A 17,448-nucleotide genomic window follows, 5' to 3' on the forward strand; every position below is an offset into this window, starting at 1 on the left:
AACACTTCCTGCACAACATTGATCAGTGGGTTGCATATGGGTTGCAGTTCAACTGGATTTTTGATTCAAAGTGGCACATAGGCTCTAAGGCTCCGTTCTTGTTGCCATGGGGTTAGAGAGTCAAGCACAGTGACTCTAGGAGGGGAGTACCCCTATAGAATACATCAAACTATTGATCACTCCTCGCATATCCTCATACCGCTGCTAACAGATGCATCTATGGCCTCAGGGGGGTTCGGCATGGGATCTTCAGGCATATCCTTCCCACGCAGACAGCTGAACCCAGGGATGAGGATCACTGGGCAAAGAGATGTGCAGGGTGTCGTTTCCCCGAACCCAGGGACCAAAAGGAAAACATGAGGCAGCTATTTGGAGACCTCAAAGGTTTATTTAATCCTGGTCAGAAGTCCCGCTCCGGCAGATATCTCCTCCCTGAATCATGTCCCCACTGCAAGTGTCCAGTCCCTGCCTCGCCCCTTGCTGACTGCAAGCCGTGTCCGGTGTCAAGTCCCCTGCAGCCCAGTGTGTGCTGGGTCAAACTGCCCACCTACATCCCGTTGTAACAACATCTTACCTCTTTGTTGACAAAATAGGTACGTTCCCCGCAGATAGGGATAGAGAGAGAGGGTAGCTGATGCCAAGAAACAGATGTTCTCCATCATTGTCCTCCAGTTACTTGTGCATCACAGTTCTTCAATCAGTCGTTTGGGCTTCCATGTCACTCTCATGGGGCGCAGGCTCTCTTTTCCACAGGGTCTCTGGCGGCCTCGCCCTTCTCCCACAGTTTGACCCCCTGAGAGGTCCAACACCACTTAGAGGAACTGAGTCCTGCAGCCCTCTGGTTGCGGGAATCATCGTCAACTGACACTCCAAACTCATTGAAGTGAGAGTTCCTTCCTGGGGATGGAGTGAGATGGAGTTAGAGTCCGCCACTGCTTTGATCATCAGCTCTTTGACGTTTGCTATCCTCAGTGGCTGGCTAAAAGAGGAGGCTGTCTGAATTTTGTGTTTGGTGTTGGCGCACCAGGACCAGGATCTCCAGGCTTCAGTTCAGAGGTTATATACAAGATTGATGGCAGTGGTTTTAGAAAGGACAGCCAGCACCTCTGTTGAGTTTGCAAATGTAGGTCACAATATGTCTTCTAGTGTGCTCAATGCAAACACTGTGCCATCCACAATGTTACTCAGTACATAGAGAAAAAACTTTCCTCCATACACATTACTTATATGTGCTCTGTTGTTCGAATTTCTATCAGTTCAGAGGTTGTTGCGTGACTTTGTCACATGTGGTAATGTTGCTGTGCTCTGGTGGGGCATAGCTTTCTAGCTGGGCTAAATAGGTCCTGCTTGTTCTCACAAGTACCAATTTTGATGGGCACCGCCTTGTGGAGCTGTGTGGGATTTTTCGATAGTCTCGAAGTACTTGGCACAGGGCTTGTCCGACTGAGATCTGTGCCAGCTTTGCTAGTTGGACTGCTTTATTTATGCTGCCCATGAAGTATTCCTGCATGCCATTGGCTTCTGGCCATAATGGCGTCATTTTATGACGATCTACTTCCGGGTAGGCCATGAATTTGCAAATTACTTCCCCCGAGAAGGGAGGTGGCCCAGAGCCGTGACGGCATGCCGGATGTCAAAGAAAGCCTTGTCACACTCTGAGGTTCACGGGAACAGTTGGCCCTGTTTGGTGAGTTCCGGAAGTGGAGTGCTCACTGTGGAAAAATCGTTGATGTAGCGAGCACAGTAACTTGGGAAGTCGATGTTCTGTCATTTCAATAGGCCTTTGAAGGTAGTAATTGACTCTGATGGGAAAGTTACGAGCAGATCTTCCACATCATCACCAACAAGGTTTAAGAATAAATCCCTGGCCTCGTCATCTATGTAGTTTTTGCAGGTGGCACGCAAATAGTGTTCAAAATGCCTGATCCAGTTCTACACCAAGCACCCTTCGTTTGGGAGTCAGAGAGATTAAACGGCAGAGGGCGTCAGAATATAGAGCTTGGGAACGAGCTCTGATTGCCGTTGTTGACCATGACTATCACAATCAGTAGTGTATAATTCCTATTGCTGATGTGTTTACCACCACTAGCTTGGAAGAATGCAAAATATAGTGTTTCACGCTGTTGGCAGTTTTGGTCTGTAAAAGGGACCAGTAGGGACACCTGACTTCAAAATAACCACGGGATTCCCTTGAAGCATATAGGACAATGAGCCTGACTTTGAAATGGCCAGTGTGAGATTCATACTCTTGTGAGATCTTACGGAGTGCAGAGGGATGGCTGCGAGATGTTCGAACAGGAGCAGGGAATGCCACAGCGTATTAGCAGTGCTTACCGCTTCACTCCAGCATGGCCAGGGTAGGCTCCTGAGATCACGTGTAGTCGTAGTTTCAGTCTGTAGTGCATGCTGTGGGTGGCCTCTCGATGTCTAGTTGGCAGTGCTTACCGCTTCACTCCAGCGTGGCCAAGATAGGCTCCTGAGACCACGCGTAGTCATAGTCGCAGCCTGTAGTGCACACTTGAGGTGAGCTCCCGATGACGCGATGGACACCACAAAAGTGCAGCGCACTCAGGGTAGAGTTCCAACGTCGCGCTGGTATCGCTGGCACGGCGTGACCAGGGTAGGCTAATGGCTTCGTGCAGATGTAGGTCACGCATGGGTCCGACTCACCACCCATCGCCAGATGTTGTTACCTATAGTTCTGCGTGTGTAGGGTCCTACTGCCCACCTACATCCCATCATTACGACACAGGGGAGAGTTAAGGAAGGGACATGTGGGAGCAATGAATGCACTGGGGAAGAGTAAGAGTTGTGGCATAGATCATGGGGAGAGCGGGGAGAAGGGGGAAGCGGGAGCAGTGAGAGCACTGGGTATTAGGGTGAATATTACAGAGAAACAGAAAGGTGCAAATGAGTGAAAAGGGAGGCTAAGGAGCAGCAAGAGCACCGTGGAGGAAGATGCGCATCACAGATCATAGGGAATGAGAGATGCAGTAAACAGCAGGAGAAAATGGATGGGGCTGAGCAGTGAGACCTCTGCAAAGGATAATATCAGGTGGAAATCACGGAGAGAGAGTGGAGAGAGCAGGGAAAGAGGAAAGGATAAGGGGCAGCAAGAGCACAGGAGATAACGAGGTGGGAGGAGGCGGAAAGAATGATGAAGGAGGCGGGGTAGGGCTAGTCCAGTGAGACACAAATGAGGAGAGTAAGAAAGGATCACATTAAGTGCTAAAGGTCAAATGTTGTAAAACATTAAACAATGCTAAAAGTCAAATGCTGTTAAAAACATGAAAAAAAAGAAAATATATTTCCTGATATCAGCAGTGGAAGAAAACAGCTTATCCTCACTTGGGGCCAGATGTATGAAGCTTAGTTTTTGCGATTATCAAATTGCGAATTTCTGCGATTCGCTATTTGGTAATCGCAAATACTAAGGTGCAAAAGTGTGTTTTACACTTTCTGCGATTCCCAGTGGGTCGCACATAGATCTACCTCATGAATAATAATAAGATAGGTCTCAGTTTGTGACCCACTGGGAAACACAAATGTCACAACGATGGTGGCCCTCTGGGGTAAGCAGACCAACATGTCTGCGATTGTTTTTAAATAAAGCAATCTTTTTTTATTTTACATGCAGCCTGTTTTCCTTAAAGGAAAAGAGGATGCATTTAAAAAAAAAAAGAAAGGTTTTCTGTTTAATATTTGAGTACCTACTTTTTAAACTTATTTTTCATTCTTAAATGGGAAGCGGTGCCCTGGCGACCCCTGCCCTTTAACAAATGGCTTACCACCAACTTCGAGTTGGCGGTAAAGTACGAATGATTTGCAATCAAATTTTGGTTGTAAAACATTTCTACATACCAATGCGAATCGGTATTAGGAAGGACGGCCCTAAACACACCCCTTTCAAATACTGATTTGCTATCCCAAATTGTGACTTGGTAACAGGTTACTGAATCAAGATTTGGGCTTTGTATATTTGAAAATGCTTTTTTGCGTTTGCCAAAGGCCCGATTCTACTAATCGGGAGATTTGTAAAAGCAAAAAAAAAGGTTCTTATATCTGCCCCTAAATGCTTTTCTGGCTGTAATAAATATAGGCATACTAGGGAAAGTCAGACACAGGAACCTAAAATACACATGAAAGCCAACAAATCATGAGGTAAGTGGCAATCCCGAAGCCAGTGCTAACTACATGCAAGTTAAAATTGATTACAATGCTGTCTGTATCAAGACGGCAATAACGAGCAGCGCATACCTGCTGTCGTGTGCACCGATCACCGTAATCAATTCAGACTGCTTTTATGATCTGAAACATCAGGAAAGTCTGGTGTCTTTGTGAACAGCAGAAAGTGTATTTGAATATGTCGCGATGCACTGTTTATCTTTTCTTTCACTTCCAGACCAGGTCGGGCACTTGCCGTTTTGTTCTTTGGCTTCTCACTCGAAATATTATTGTCTGATAGAGAGCCAGAGGGAATAAAAGCTTCCTGATTTGATTAACACTCGCCTACCTAGAAGCAGAGAGCATCTGCATGAAGCTAAAGCTCTTAGGAGGGTTGGAAATACATTTATCATCACAAATATGTTTTTTGCCTGTCGTAACCATAACTGAGTTATTACAAAATTACATTTATCTGTGAACACGATTGTTAAATTAGAACTGATTCCGACTAATCCGTCTTGTGTGATCTGGTTTTCATTATGGCGAAATATTGTCTAATATACCACATATGAATTTTCTCCTATAAGTAGTTCAGGTCAATAACTCATATTTTCTGAGTTTCAGATTCTTTTTGGGTCTGGTGTGACTGCACAGCTGTCTGCAAGGCCTGTTGTCACCAATATCTTATACATAGGTAGTCCGCCCAATGCATGAAGACCTATTTTCAGTGCCGGATGAGAAACCAAACAGCCCTAGCTAAAATGTTCAAACCAACCTTTCACTGCAAAAGGAAGTAAGTGGAATGGTGCCGTCCATCCAGTTCTGAAATCAGCCCACCATCCTGAAGCCTATAGCCAGTTTGGTCTTGTACATTTTACTTCTCAAAATTACACTGAATTATCACTCAATAAATTGTTTAGCTCATAGGCACACTTCCTTGTTTGTTTCACTCAATAAATTGCTTAGCTCAGAGGCACACTTCCTTGTTTGTTTCTTCACTGCTGTAACTTTAGGCCTGGCATTAGCTAAGACCTTTTAACTTAATTGAAATAATATATATATATATATGTTTATGTTTATGTTTATGTTTTTGAGATTTTTATTGCGCACGAATACCCTGGGGTGTCTAGGCGCATGCAGGACTTCCCAATAACAAAAGACAACTGAGGGGATTACTGGTTGAATAGCCAAGTCTTCAGGAGCTTACGGAACATCATGAGGGTGGGGGAGGTTTTTATGGCCAATGGGAGGGAATTCCACAGCCTGGGAGTTGCTACCAAAAAGCGTCTGTCTCCCCATGTAGAAGTTCTGGTGCGTGGCACCGGAAGCAAATGCATGGAGGCTGATCGTAGAGTTCTGTTGGGAACATAGATTTGGAAAGCGTCCTTCAGGAACTTAGGTCCTGAGTCATGAATGGCTTTATAGGCAATGAATAGAGCCTTGAACTTTATCCGACTCTTTACTCTCAGCCAGTGCAGATGGTGTATGGCCGTGGAGGTTGGATGACGAAATGGAATGTCGAGCAGCAATCTGGCTGCCGCATTCTGTACTGATTGCAGCTTGGTTAGCACCTGCTCCTGAGCATTGAGAAAAAGGCCATTGCCATAGTCCATTTTTGAAAAAACCAGGGTGGTAATTAAGGTTTTTCCTGCGTTTGAGGGAAGGTATGGCAATAGCTTCTTGATTTTTCTCAGCATATAAAAGGAGGATGCCGCCACAGAGTTAACGTGATGTTTAAAAGACAGTTTATTATCGAACAGGATGCCGAGATTCCTGACCTTGGTTACTGGAGTGGGGGGGGGACCCATATCGCTGGGCCACCAGGTCGAAGACCACTCAGGAGAGAGCCTGCCAAAGGTCAGCACCTCGGTCTTATCCGAGTTCAATTTTAAACTGTTGTCCGCCATCCATAAGCTAATGGCCATCATCCCTTCTTGGAATTTAGCGGCAACTGCGGGACCATCTTTTTGAACAGACAGCCCCAGTTGGGTGTCGTCAGCGTAGGTGGTTAGCCGCAGCCTGTGAGCTTTTATAACCCTTGCCAGGTCCGCCACATATATATTAAATAGTGTGGGGCTTAGCGAGGACCCCTGAGGGACCCCGCAGGGGAGCGTGAAAGTGGGTGAGTAGAAATTACCCAGTTTCACCGCTTGAGTTCGATTGGCCAGAAACGAAGCAATAAGATCTTTTGCGCGATGAGTTACCCCCATGGATGTGACACGGTCGACCAAGATGGTGTAGTCGACCGTGTCGAAGGGGGCGGACAGATCAAGGAGCACCAAGATCGCGGCCCCCCCCGATCCATGATGGTCCTGATCTCATCGGAAGCCTTTATCAAGGCCGTTTCTGTACCATGATATTTCCTGAACCCGAACTGAGTGTCATCTAGAAGATTGTGATTGTCAATAAACTCGGATAATTGCAGGTTCATAACTGACTCAAATATTTTGGCCGGGAAAGGTAGGCAAGCAATAGGCCTATAGCTAGCTGAGTCAGTAGGATCTAGAGATGGTTTTTTCAATAACGGGTTGATTACTGCCTTTTTCCAGACTTCCGGATAGATGCCTGATTGGAAAATGGAATTACAAAGATCCGTTAGGGGAGTTGTTATGACCTCGGTGAGAGTATTCAATATCGCGGGGGGACATGGGTCAAAAGGAGAGCCGGACTTGATAGAGGTAACCAACCTACTGATGAGTTCAGTTGAGACTGGAAGAAAGTTGGTGAACTTGGACGTGTGAGAAAGAGAATCAGGAGCAGCGAGACGTATAGGGAGGGAAAATGATGAGTAGATCCTGGAGACCTTAGTAGAAAAAAAGCTGGCCAGAGCAGTACACAAAGCTTGAGAGGGTTCCGTCGGAGGGCCTGTAGGGGGGTTGGACAGGGTATCAACTACCTGAAACAGCTTTTTGGCTGAGTTTTGAGCTGATTCAATTTGGGCCAGAAAGAAGATACTTTTGCATTTCACAATGGATTTTTTGTAAAGTGCTATATATATATATATATATATAGCACTTTACAAAAAAAAAAAAAATATATATATATATATATATATATATATGTATATATAAAGTAGGATCGTCTCAAGGTAGGAATCCGTAGGAAACAGAGGAAGCGGACCCAATTGATGGTGCAATATTTTTATTAATGCCCAACACCACCGCCGCCATAACGCGTTTCAGCCCGCATGGGGCCTTGATCACATGACACAGTTGAGGGGGCGGATTCAACATTTAAAGTGCAAAGATGTGACGTTCTTGTTGTGCATCAGCTGTGTAACTGAGTTATAGATATGGAAAAAATACTACATCAATGCCACGTATAGGTCAGTTGGGAGGGGGTCACCAGAAATGTAAAAACATTAATTGAGTGCACAATAGAGCATACATGCTAAATATCATGAGAATAGCAGCAATTTGAATAAATATATAGATAAATAAATAAATACTCAATACATCACTATTCAGCTCTAAAAATAACATTGGTTGAAAAAGCCATACTTATATTGATGAATAAAAATGGAGCTAAAAAAAAGTTAAAACAATGTAAAACTTTTTAGCTCATGAAATAGCAGCATTATTCAAAATTCATATAAGTCTAAAATAGCACCTTGGATATACACGTGTGGTTTAAGATGTTTTTAGAACAATGGAGCCCAAGTGGGCAAATACCAAATTATCCATGTCAATACTTTAAGTCAGTGCAAAAATGCACAAGAAAATCATGTCACAATCAAAGTGCAAACCTAGTGCAAAAGTGTAAACAACTAATAATACAACAAAAAAAAATTCACATTGAAATGTTAAAAACATACTTCTCAGGAAGGCAGCAGCATAAGTGTACAATCCTATCATAATGATTAATTAGAGATAAGTGAAAATATCTTCACTGGCGTTCAATCCATTCAGTGTCCTACAGTCCATTTCTATGATGTACCTTGTCTCTAGTTTACGTAACAGTGATTCATGATCCCCACCTCTTCTCAGTGGTGGGACCATGTCAATCACAAAGTACTTCAGATCGACAGAATACTTGGCATGAAATTCATCAAAGTGTCTTGCAACAGGGTAGGCAGCATCGCCATTGTTAATGGTACGTATGTGCTGGAGTATCCTCTTGTGGACCTGCAGCCTAGTGCTGCCCACATAGCGCAGGCCACAGGGGCACTCCAGCATTGACTTGCAATCTCCGTTTTGCAAGTCAACTTCTTCTGAATGCGAACAGGTCTGTTGTTGAGGGGAGTCATATATTCAGTCTTACTGACCCCGTTTCTACAGGCTTTACAGACAGAGCATTTAATAAAGCCCTTGCTACTGTTGAGCCAAGAGCTATTAGTTCTAACCTCAGGGCTACTGGACACCAGGCAATTGCTCATAGATCTCGCCTTTCTGTATGTTATACTGGGGGATCATGGCAATTGGGTCCCCAATACCGGGTCACTTCTAATCAATGCCCAATTTTTGTTCACAATCTTGCGAATTGTTTGGTGTTGATTATTGTAGGTTAGAATCAGTTTGGTCTCAGTTTGCTCAGTCTGTACCAACTTGTTTTTACCGGCTAACACCAGAGACCTACCAGGTTCATTAGCTTTACATATGGCCTTGTCAATCAACTCTGGAAGATAGCCTCTTCTTAGAAATCTACCCCTGCAATCTCTCTGTGCAGCCTGACATTCATGGTCAGTGCTGCAAATTCTTCTTATTCGGAGCATTTCCCTGTAGGGAATACTCCTAATTAAGTGTGCAGGGTGATGACTAGAGGTATGTAATATAGCATTGCCGGCGGTCGGTTTCCTAAACATTCTAGTCTGCAGTATATTATGTTCGATAAAAATTTCTATACCTAGAAAGCATACTGACCTATTGCTTATCTGACCAGTAAAACCATGATTCAAGTTATTTCTGTTAAGTTTCTCAATGAACTGCAAAGCATCATATTCCAATCCATTCCAAATTATTAAAAGATCATCAATATACCTAAACCATTTCACAACATTTTTTGACATGATTTCTGAGTAGGTAGGCATGAGGACCTGTTCCTCCCAGTACCCCATATGCAGACAGGCATAGCTAGGGGAGAAACAAGCCCCCATAGCCACACCTCTCACCTGCAGGAATACTTGGTTGGAAAATAAAAATAAATTGTTTTCAAGGCACAGGTTAATCATAGACAACAGCATTCTGTTATGTTCGTAAAAACAGATGGGTCTCGTGTACAAATAATACTCAATAGCTTTCAATCCATCCCTGTGATGTATACTGGTGTACAAGGAGGATACATCCAGAGAAATCAGCAGGTAGTCAGATTGCCATGTCATTCCCTCTAGTTTCTGTAGCAAGTCACCAGTATCAAGGATAAAAGAAGGAAGGTTTTTGACATGGTCCTGAAAAAAATGTCAACATAATTGCTGGCGTTCTCCATGATGCTATTACAAGCCGAAATGATGGGGCGACCAGGTGGCTTTGTATTGTCTTTATGGATTTTGGGTATAAAATAAACTATGGGCATCACTGGGTGATCATTTTTTAAGGATTTGAACTCGTCCATAATTAGTAAACCTGTGCTCCTCCATGCCAGTAGATTAGTGTGAAACAGATTCCAGGCCAGTTTGACTTTTGTCATTGTTGATCTTTTATAACAGTCCCTGTCGTTGAGTTGGCCGAGGGCCTCCTCCATATACATTTCCCTCGGCCACAACACAACATTCCCGCCTTTATCTGACTGGCGGATAATGACATTCACATTATATTGCAATTTCTTAATAAGTTGATGGTAAGAAAAATCATGGTAATGATGTCTCTTGTTTATATTGACCTGTTTTTGATACAACAGTCTCAAATCCTGTGAAACTTTCTCATGAAACATGTCTATGTTGTCTTTCAACATCAGCGGACAGAACTTCGATTTAGGTTTGAACTTGTATGTATGTATGTATATATATATATATATATATATATATATCCACCAAACAGAGTTGCCTGCAATGAGGAGCCCGCACAGGTAAGTTGCTGTTGCCACTTCTTTAATGGGGAATTGCAAAACAAACAGTTGAGAAGAACTTCGCCTATATTCAAGTCCAGCCTCTGCCCGACGCGTTTCGTGCGGAGCACTTCATCAAGGGCCGCGGGCTTTCAAATTGAGTTCAGTCACGGCTGTTTCTGCAGCGCCACTAAATATACTGTCCCCGCCCCAATGGGCGTATCCACTCGCGTGGCTTGCTGGACCATGTAGTGCTGCTGTCTTCCTCAAGTGGGTCGTCGTGACTGGACCCATAATTTCACCATAATCCACAGTGGGCAGCGAATGGAACCTCTCCCCCACTCGTATTGCACATCAGTATTCACCATTGGGCGTACCTGTTTCCGATGCTGCCACGTCGTGCGGCGCCGCAGCAGGACTGTACCACGGTACAGTGGGGCCTCCCTCGCGGCTCAGGCTGCGCCGCAAACATCCACCAAACAGAGTTGCCTGCAATGAGGAGCCCGCACAGGTAAGTTGCTGTTGCCACTTCTTTAATGGGAAATTGCAAAACAAACAGTTGAGAAGAACTTCGCCTATATTCAAGTCCAGCCTCTGCCCGACGCGTTTCGTGTGGAGCACTTCATCAAGGGCCGCGGGCTTTCAAATTGAGTTCAGTCACGGCTGTTTCTGCAGCGCCACTAAATATACTGTCCCCGCCCCAATGGGCGTATCCACTCGCGTGGCTTGCTGGACCATGTAGTGCTGCTGTCTTCCTCAAGTGGGTCGTCGTGACTGGACCCATAATTTCACCATAATCCACAGTGGGCAGCGTTGGAACCTCTCCCCCACTCGTATTGCACATCAGTATTCACCATTGGGCGTACCTGTTTCCGATGCTGCCACGTCGTGCGGCGCCGCAGCAGGACTGTACCACGGTACAGTGGGGCCTCCCTCGCGGCTCAGGCTGCGCCGCAAACATCCACCAAACAGAGTTGCCTGCAATGAGGAGCCCGCACAGGTAAGTTGCTGTTGCCACTTCTTTAATGGGGAATTGCAAAACAAACAGTTGAGAAGAACTTTGCCTATATTCAAGTCCAGCCTCTGCCCGACGCGTTTCGTGCGGAGCACTTCATCAAGGGCCGCGGGCTTTCAAATTGAGTTCAGTCACGGCTGTTTCTGCAGCGCCACTAAATATACTGTCCCCGCCCCAATGGGCGTATCCACTCGCGTGGCTTGCTGGACCATGTAGTGCTGCTGTCTTCCTCAAGTGGGTCGTCGTGACTGGACCCATAATTTCACCATAATCCACAGTGGGCAGCGTTGGAACCTCTCCCCCACTCGTATTGCACATCAGTATTTACCATTGGGCGTACCTGTTTCCGATGCTGCCACGTCGTGCGGCGCCGCAGCAGGACTGTACCACGGTACAGTGGGGCCTCCCTCGCGGCTATATATATATATGTTATTATATATTTTATGATAAGGGCTTTCTGTCAGCCTTTTTCACTCATGTGTCTGTTATTGTGTGAGTCCCATTTTTCTTCTGTCCACTGTAGCATGGGTCAATGGGTCAGCACACTTCAGCCATTGGCTAACTTCACTGTGGCCAATATTTAGGAACCAATTTTGCTTTTCTTAAAGGTCCAATCGTTATTTCGGGCCGTTAAGAAATGCAAAATTACCTTTCCATATGTACAAAAGGCATATGTGGCATCACAAAATGCGATTTCTACCTTGTAAAAATCACATATTGGGAATTGTAAAATAGGGATTTCCTATTTGCGATTCGGTAACTGCATGTACAATGGATTTCCTAATTGCGACTAGTCTCAAAAAGGGCATTTAAGAAATGCAATTGCCATCAAATTGGATCTCGTGGTAACCAGGTACAAACATCAAAAATGGTGCCCAAAATGCTTCAAATAAGGTCACCTTCTGTCCAAACATTAAGAGGCGGAATGTCAGTTCCTGTTTCTTGGGTGCACCGAGAGAAGGCTTCAGTGAGGGTGCGATGTTTCTTGATTAGTCACATTATGTCTTCAACACTTTGGCAGTATCAGTTAGGACCCAGTGGGTACGAATGAAGGAGTTTGGAATGAGTAAGTTGGAAGCTACACGATACAGGTACACACTTTCCCTAGCTCCGGTGACTCCCACCCCAAGTGTTTAGAGCCTTGTTGGGTTCAGTACAAGTTCCAGTGGCTCCCACAGTTCGCCATTACTACCCTGTCTGTTGTGGTTCCATTACAGGGGTGGGGGATCTGGCCAGTCCAGGAGGCTGGGGCTGAGAGCCTGTTGAGAATCATCCCTCCGTGTTCCATAAGTACAGGATGAGCAGAGATCACAGACAGCAGCTTCCCAAGGTCCCATTAAGGAGCTCAGAATAAGCAATTTGTGGCAGAGGAAAAGGAGGGGAGCAGAGTACTCCCATACCATCTGTGGGGAAGCACTTCTGAACACTGCTAGGGCAGGCCCATCAAATATGCATGGACCCATCTCTGCCTGCACAGCCAGAACAGGGATCTAGCTTCAGTTCACTAGTTCAGCCTCCTGTGCTTGTTGGATGGAAGCTGCTGCCAAAACATATTCCACCTTCTTTATCTGAGTATGCATTATAGCAAAGGAAGAGGAGCACTGTGCTTCACTTCATCCACCCAATGACTGCACGCTGGGTCAGGGTAAGGTGGAAGAGGCAAGGCACATCATAGCCGCAGCATTGGGGGATCACAAGGCCTGCCACACGATAACCAAGACACAAGCAACTCATACCAGTAGCATTTCAAAAGTACATGGGAACCCGCAGCTGAAAGACACAGGGCCCCTACATGCACAACAGGGACTCAAGCTACTAATTTCTGTTGGATTCTCTCAATAGTATATTGGTGCGCAGTGTCACAAGGAACACATGGTGTGGTCTTTAGCCTGGTACCATTCTTATCAAGAAACTCCTTCAACTCAGTCAAAACAAACTGGATCCTGGTGTCTAACTGAAATCAGCATTTCAGGCAGCCTTTGCCCCAAAAATATAGTGTAAAAATGCCTCTTGCACAGTACATACATAAACAGCCCCCGCCACCCCGGTCGTTTTCGTGTAGTGATCACTAATATGCATACGTTCACATAGGGGTTCTGGCTTCAAACTGCACACTGCTGAAACCTCTCGTAATATATGTATAGAGGCTTTTTAGCTCATCATCCTCTTCTGTGGGAATAAAACACAGAACTGTTAGCTAGTCTAACCATGCATCTCCTGGTTCTGCCTGTCATAATGAATTTAGGTGGTGGGTCCATTATGTCAGTGTTGATGTCTCTGTGTGTGTCAGGGACTATTTATCTCTGTATCTCTTTGATTTGGGGATGGGTGGATGTGCATCTGCTTCTATGTTTGTTTGTGGAACTCTTATTATTCGCATTATGAATTCTAGACTCTGTGTGTATGTGTTCTTCTGTAAGTAAGACCTGGGGTTTAAATCTGTGCACCTGTGTGTTTATAAATTTCCTGGAAATCATCTGCCATTATGTACATCTCTGGTTATGAGTTACTTAACAGTTGTTAATGTGTAGTTCTAGCACAGACATACACAGATTAGCCCTTCCACAAACATTTGGAACCACTATATCTCAATTGTAATGTAACAATGTTGATTACAATGAAGTTGTTATTCACATCCAGTATGATGTCACTGGTGATTTCACCACCAATGATGTCCTTTCTTATGTCGTGTGTGATAACACGTGTGTAATAACACGTGTGTAATGACGAGCAGTGTGTTGAGCCTGTATATGTAACCATATGTAATTTTAGGTTTTCGATTGCAACCATAACATTATGTCTTTTTATAACACATTAGTATATGATCCAATAACAGCTCTTTTACACCCCTCTGAACACTAAATTAGTTGTTTTGTAATTATATAGCTTTCAGTTTCATGACTGACGTACACAATGGTTATGTCCTTTAGCCAGGCACTGTATCTCTGCCTAGAGTATCCACAATGGATGCAAGGCATTGCCTTTGACCATGTCCTGGACTCACTACCCTTGCATTAAGTGCCCACTGCTCAGGTACTAGGTAAAGGACTTCGGCCCAAATGTACAAAATGATTTTGCATTTCTTAATGGTCCAATTCGCTATTTCGGGCCATTAAAGAAATGCAAAACTGCTGTTACTAATGCACAAAGGCCTTTGCGAGTCGCAATGCTATTTCTACCCAGTAGAAACTTTATTTTGTAATACGCTAAATAGGAAATCGCAAATAGGAATTTCCTATTTTTGATTTGCTAACAGCATGTACATATCATTTCCTAATTGCAAAATACAGATTAGGTGGTAACCATGTGCAATGTAAAAGAATGCCCTAAAAATGCATCAGAGTCATTCCCAAGGGCGGCTTTTCACATCCTGGCAAGGTGGATATGTATAAGTACTTCGCAGGTAAGTGTAAAAATAAATATATTAAAATGCGTTTTTTGACTTGCCTATAACTTTGGCGCCGCTTGACGGGTTTTCATGACATTTTCCAAAATAAAGTGTGTCTGTAATTCTAGTCGTGCATGGAAAGTTTTGGAGCGCTCCGTCAAGCAGGGGCTGAAAAAAAATGTGGGGGTCAAAAAAAGTGCATTTCCCATGTTAATTCCCATAGAGTCTTTAGATACGCCTGCAGCCCGAACTGCTGGATGAAATTACACTGAATTTGGCAGAAAGGTAGCTTTTGGTTCACAGATCACACTTTAGTTTCAGTTCAGTTACAGATTCAGTTATTTGGTGTAAATCCATTCAGCAGTTTTTGTGAAATTAAAGAAAATCCAAAATTGTTTATCTACGACTGCGAAGCCTTCGCGAATAATGATGAGCTTGTGTAGAGATCTGAAGAGCTCTGATTGGCTGCCAACACTTTAACCAGGAATTGTTGGCAGCCATCTTGGTACTTGGCTCCAACCGATTTCCCCCAAAAAACACACAAGAAAAGAAAAAGAGGCTGGGTACGAATACCCTAACCTCCTAATCTTGGTCCTAGGGTCCCACAGGCACCCCAGCAGGGCAAAAAAGCATGTTTGTTTTTAAATTCATGTGAACTTCACAAATATTTGTGAATATCACGGGCATTTCTTTTAAAACAAGCTTAGTCTCCAATGCTTGTTTTCAATGTTGCCCCTGTGTGGGCCAGGTCCCTTGGTCAAGCAGAGATTTTTTTGTTTAATGGAGGGGGGCACATAGGGGCCCCCCTCCAAGGGCTTATTTATGCCCCGGGGAACAGCACCTCAATGGGGCTCATGTCAATGTTAATGCAGGGGCACGCGGTCCCGCCACCCCCCCCCCAGGCCCTGGGGACCATCACCTCCTTAGTGCTATATATAAAAAAATAGATAGATGGGGCTACGCAGACCCACTAGGCCCATGCACAAGAAAGGAGTGGGCCATGCTGCCTCCCTCCTGGAGCCATATATGGCCCTGGGGACCGCCAACCCTGAGGGCTGGATCCTGCTATCTCCCGAAGGTGCCCACCCTCAGGAGATGGGTGTTTGCTTTTACTCAGCAGGCGCTGTGAGAAAGTGCTCCCACTTGCTGGAAGCGGAGTTTTCATCTCTTTCCCTGCCATGTTGTTACTTAACATTTCACCAACTATAGCATTACTTTGCCCTCTGTTGTTTTCAGTGAATTTTTAAGGGTTATTTAACGTAAAATAATATTTTATTACCACACATAAAGCCAAGCTACCCCGCTGTGCAAGGCCTGTGACCAGGCTCTGCTTCCAACCACCCACAGGAAGCCAACCCCTAGCTACGGGGTTCGCTGTAGGGCCTAGGCCCTCTGCAGGCAGCTACCCAATGCTGCTCATGGCCTTCAGCCGTGCGCAGCAGCGGGTTGTCTCAGGACCTGTCCTGCAGCCAGGCCCTGTGACCAACCCACCCAGAAGCATCCAACCCCTCACAGCAGCCAGGCCTTGTGGCCAACCATCCTGCAGTTAGCCAACCCTACTCTGCCCATGGCCTTTGGCCATGTGCAGCAGTGGGTTGGCCAGGACTGACTACTTGTATTATCTCTGGATGAAGGCCTGCCATATATAAATTAATGTGTTGCATGCTCTGTACCTTCAAATACACATGCACCAGGCCCAAGCAGTGATATTATGCCTTGTACATGGAAGCAGGTATGATGTGTGTCATGCACTAGCTGCACATACTGCACCTGTAAGAAGGCCTGCCCCATGTGCATACACGTGCAGAATACATTTTATTTGGAAGCAGGCCTTCCATTTGTGGTAACAGTGACAGCATACACTGCATCTTGAAGCAGGCCTGGCTGATGAGAAGTCATGCCAGATGACATTACTGACAGCTTTCCCTGTGTTTGGCTGCAGACTGCCACGTGTTTCACTGCTGACAGCGTGTGTGCTACCGGGACGCAGGCCTGCACCCTGCAGCACGTCCATACACGGGCTGCAATTGTTCCCCTGACATCATCTCCCCTGATGCACAGTCCAGCAGTGGCTGAAATCCCTGTATCTGAGAGCAGACGGGTCCACGTCCACACACAGCAGCATTGTGCACGCGGTGTGTTAGTAAAGCAAGTAATGTCTTTCTGCAATATCTTGCAATTTACTTTCCATCTTAGAGCACCCCGCTGTCCTCAAGAACTGCATTTCTAACCTCAGACATATCAAAGTGGTACCACTGCTGCCCAAAAGCTCCGTGTTTTGATGCTGCCTCACCCTGGCGTGACTGCCGGGCCAGCAGCAGGGCTTTCAGGGACTCATAGCAGTAATGCAGGCTTCTCTGCTGGGCCTGGGCAAGGCTTCCTGAAGGAAAGATTCACTGGCCAAAGACAGAGTCTCTGGGGTTCTGTTCAGGCCTTCACCCCCCAGTAGACCATTAACGGAGGGAATCCCTCGCCGCTGATGAGTTGTGCGTGAATAATAAACCGCCTGTGTGTGGAATTCATCTTGGTGAGTCATAAATATTTTTGAAGGGGCACTAACGTCACTGTCGTTAACAACAGGCCTTTCCACAAAAATGTGCTGTTTTTGGCCACAGGATAGTACTAAAATAAGAAAAATGATGATTCAAGTACTGTAGCCTGGCAGATCATGGGAACCGGCTGGCACTGGCCTCCGTTCACAGCTGTGGCCGCCTCAGAAGCTCAAGAAGCAGGAAAGAAACACAGCCGGCGATGGTCACCACTCGGTGCCATTTACATCAAGGCTCAGCCAGTGGGTGGAGCAGCACCCACCCTCTCGGGGTTCCTTCCACCTTTCTTGCACTCGCTCTGTGTGCGCCAACACTATTTTCACAGGATGTGATGACTGTTTATCAAGAGGCAG

At 45.4% G+C, this 17,448-nt stretch overlaps 1 protein-coding gene across 1 annotated transcript in view; it reads left to right on the plus strand.

Moving 5' to 3' along the window:
- Positions 1-17,448, plus strand: part of CAMK1D (calcium/calmodulin dependent protein kinase ID) — a 1,392,645-nt gene that overhangs the window by 596,387 nt on the left and 778,810 nt on the right. The gene's annotated exons all lie outside the window — the stretch shown is intronic.

The sequence above is a fragment of the Triturus cristatus genome, chromosome 4_1 (genome assembly GCF_964204655.1).
Source record: "Triturus cristatus chromosome 4_1, aTriCri1.1, whole genome shotgun sequence".
NCBI classification, from domain to species: Eukaryota; Metazoa; Chordata; class Amphibia; order Caudata; family Salamandridae; genus Triturus; species Triturus cristatus.